The sequence below is a fragment of the Leptinotarsa decemlineata genome, unplaced genomic scaffold (genome assembly GCF_025532065.1).
Source record: "Leptinotarsa decemlineata unplaced genomic scaffold, Ldec_3_MD MMD2_P_RNA_scaffold_4, whole genome shotgun sequence".
Lineage (NCBI taxonomy): Eukaryota > Metazoa > Arthropoda > Insecta > Coleoptera > Chrysomelidae > Leptinotarsa > Leptinotarsa decemlineata.
The window spans coordinates 6,641,602-6,645,535 of NW_027412531.1; the positions used below are offsets into that span (position 1 = coordinate 6,641,602).

The window sequence follows — 3,934 nt, forward strand, 5'->3', positions numbered from 1 at the left end:
ACTTATATTGAAAAATGCAGGCTTGCCTATTGCATGGTAATTTAAATCCTCATTTCATTGGACTATTACTCGGATGGATACGATATTCATATTATCATTTTGTCATTGATAGGTCCTTCCTCAAAAATCTTTGTCAATTATTTCTATTGGTTCCATTTATTTTCACTTGCACAGTTATGAATCTTCGTGTCAAAACGTGTGAAAACTATCCAAGTAAATTTCACGAGTTCTCATATGAATGCTTGTTCTTTTATATTTAATATCTACTTTTCTCTCTAAAAGATTGAAAATCTCAAACGGAGATCGTCTGATGATTTTTTATTTGAGCCTGTTCATCATTGTGTGCGTTCGTGGAACCCTGAGCATTATCGACAAAACGATATTAGTAAAAGCAAAAAATTTGACGAACAATGCAAAATTGTGAGCAGAAATTTTTCGAACTTCTGCAATTTAACAAGGTAATTTATCAGATTGGAAGGGGGTTCATCATGAAACACTTTGAGGAAACTTACCAGTGATATGGTGTAGATATATATCAATATTTAATATTTAGTATTAACGCATTTTCAGATTGCTTCAACATTAGAGAAAAATCGGTCAGTTTTGTTGTTGAACGGCAAACGATACCAGATCTCATTATGAAAACAATTCTAAGAATCCATTCAAAAAACATACCTACTCAATAAGCTGAAGTTCCAGTATTCCAGTGCAATAAATGGATTACCAACCATGGATTACCAACCGCTCGTTAAATTCAAAACAAACCATCAAGTAGTCCAGATGATCTAGAATTTAGAATTACAGTCGTTTTATAAATCTGAATTAATTAATCTAATTGAAGTAACAAAAATGAATATTACCGAAATGATATGAAAAATTATTTATCTGGCTCAAAACATATTCAAAACAATTCTGATAAGAGGCAACGGAAGTGTCAAATTGAATAAAAACGGAATAAACTAAAATAGAAGAGAAATAGTCAGTGTCATAATCAGGGACCAGAACTTTATTCCAGAATGAAAAATTCCTCCAAACCCCTCTGTTGGACCAAAGTTCTCAAAACATCTATGGTAATACCTATTTACGAGATGATGATAATCCAGTCACTAACCAGAGATTAATACCTCTTAAAACATCTCACAAAATATTTAAAAAAATAATATTGACAGACCATTTCCTTATCTCAACAAAAACAAGATATTTATCTGACAATCACCATGGTTTCATAGATAAAGTACCAACAGAAGAGGCACATTTATCACTTACTTTCAATAATTCTAATGATCTGAATGAAACCGTCTAAATTCATGTTTATCTATCTATACAAGATGTTTCCTAACTACGATACAGAACTTCGTTAGGTCGTTTTAAGAAAAAAGTTCTCATGAACATATGTTCGAAGATGCTTTGTTTCTGAGATTCAGGGGGTGAATTTTCCAAAAAAAAATGGTATTTTTTCATTTATTTATTTACATCCAACAGGCCAAGGAACAATAAGAGGAGTATACAATAATAGAGCAGGTAACTATTTCTAGATAAATGTAAATATAAGTGAACATTTTGATATTCAGCTAGGAACTAATCTATTCAAACTATTTCTAAATTGATTCAGGGTAGAAAAAAATAAATCTATAGAGTATTTATTGACAGTTCGGCACACAGAGGTTAACGGGCTGTAGAAATGGTGCTGATAATTGGGTACATTAATGAGGAATGTGGTATTTGATCTGAAAGTATATCGAGGTATATTAAAATTAATTTGGGACAGTAGAGTTGGTGAGTCAATGGGACCATTGACCAGTTTATAGATGAAAATGAGATCTGCAATTTCTCGTCTTTTTCTCAATTTTACAAAATTACATTCATTCAGTATTCATACTTTATAAAATATCATAAATATCCTTACATCGATTTTGTTGAAATTTGCAATAATTTTTTGAAGTAAAGAGGCGTTTATTTGACCCTAACGATATTAGAATTATTAGGTCCAGTGGCGTCTCAATGGGAACCACAGCCAACAATATTGGAAAAAAAAAATTCGCCACTGACTTGGTGCTGTCTTTTTTATTGTTTTAGGCTAATCATTTAAAATAAAACTTTTTGTTACTTGTGTTTTCTTCATATGAAGCTTCATTTTGGAAAAAAAAAATTGAAGTTACTTTGAATATCATGAATACCATATCGGAGTTGTCAATTATTAGCAGTGATTCCATCATGAATAATGTTACTATCGCTGAAATGGCTGACATGCACTTCATTTACGGATTAGCAGAATGAAATGCGGAAGAAGCACGGATAATTTACCAGGACAGATATCTTAATAGAGTAATTCATGTGCTAATTGACAATTGCAATGTCCAGTTTTTTTTATCTCAAAAACGAAACTTGATATGAAAAAACTACAAGTTATGTTTTTAGTTGCCTAATCTAGAAAAATAAAAAACTACAAAGAAGTCAGTGACATTCATTTTTTCTCAATTTCGTTGGCTGTGGTGCTCACTGAGACGCCACTGGACCTAATAATTTCAACCCAGTTATAAATACCGTTTTCTTTTAAACTTCAACGCCTTGTATCTCAGAAACGAAGCACTTTCGGAAATATATACATAAAAACTTTTTTATTGAAACGACCGTGACCTAACGAATCACCCTCTGAACACCCTGTATACTGTAAACCGTGATCTACATTTACTGTGAGAGTAGATGTCATCTGATTGTCCAGTATTGAAAAACAGTCAAAAAATAATCAATGTCTTGTTAGCATGACGATTTGAAATATGTCAAGTGATGCTGAACATTCTTGTAGAAGTTATCACATGTTACTATGATACAGTAAGTAACAGATGATAATTTACATATCTTTTCTAGAATGAGGGTTGTCATCAAATGGAGGTTAATGTATGTTTGTACCTGTTCATATATTAATGAATACCTGGTTATTATAACAAAGAATTATCTGTTTTATACCTGCAACAATTATGTAACCTTTGTCGCTCTTCATAAATCCATTTCATATTTTTCGGTCTCTGAACTCTCGAAAGCATCAAGAATAGTTTCATGTTCTGGTCATCAACTTCAGGCATTCCTTATTTATTCCATGGCCGTTCTCTAAGATATTTTGAGTGACAGTAGACTTCTCTGGTCCATCTCAGCTCAAAATTATGTTTCCGTACCAAGGTTATTTTATTCAAATTAATCATCATTTCGGTGATTGAATTAACAATTACATATTTCTATCAATTACAAAAATCATAATTTGGATGCTAGTGATCGCTGATTCAATCAAATTTCGAATTGATCCCAAAAAATAATATTTCCTTTTCCAACTAGTGCAAGTTTGTCTACAGATAAAACCTTCAACTCATTTGGTAATTATTTCAACTTAGGGAGTAAACATTAATTACCCCATGATAATGATAACACTTCTGAACAGTAACAGTAATTTTTGTGACAACGGAGTCGGTCGTGTTGATTTTGAAAAAATAAAAAAAACTGCTCCAGGTGAGGCTCGAACTCACAACCCCGGCATTGCTCACGACTACTGCCTTATAAGTACCGTGCGCTAACCAATTGCGCCACTGGAGCCTTATTTCTTTGAACGCGACATATTCTAAGCATAATAAAGTTAGAAATATTTGTCTAGTAAATAGTCTAGTGAACAAATACCATTTCATATAATTAATGGATTAAACGACCTTGAAGACGTTAAATCCAAATTATATGAACATGTTTTTTCTCCAATATATAACACACTTTAGTATATTTTCGTCCCACGAGCGTGTCACAACATTTAAAAGATAATTTTTTTTTTCTCCAGTACATGTCACACCCGCCCGTTTCTTGCCTATTCTGCCTCGCTTGACTCATTATTCGTAAAAAAATGATAGCAAACTGGATTGTGGGAGATTTATAAATAATTCCTACGGTGGGAAGT

At 32.3% G+C, this 3,934-nt stretch overlaps 1 non-coding gene across 1 annotated transcript; it reads right to left on the bottom strand.

Moving 5' to 3' along the window:
* Positions 1 to 3,493: 3,493 nt before the first annotated feature.
* Positions 3,494 to 3,585, bottom strand: TRNAI-UAU (transfer RNA isoleucine (anticodon UAU)). Its single transcript is given in 2 exon segments — positions 3,494 to 3,529; positions 3,548 to 3,585. It is a non-coding gene; the product is annotated as a tRNA-Ile (tRNA).
* Positions 3,586 to 3,934: the final 349 nt, after the last annotated feature.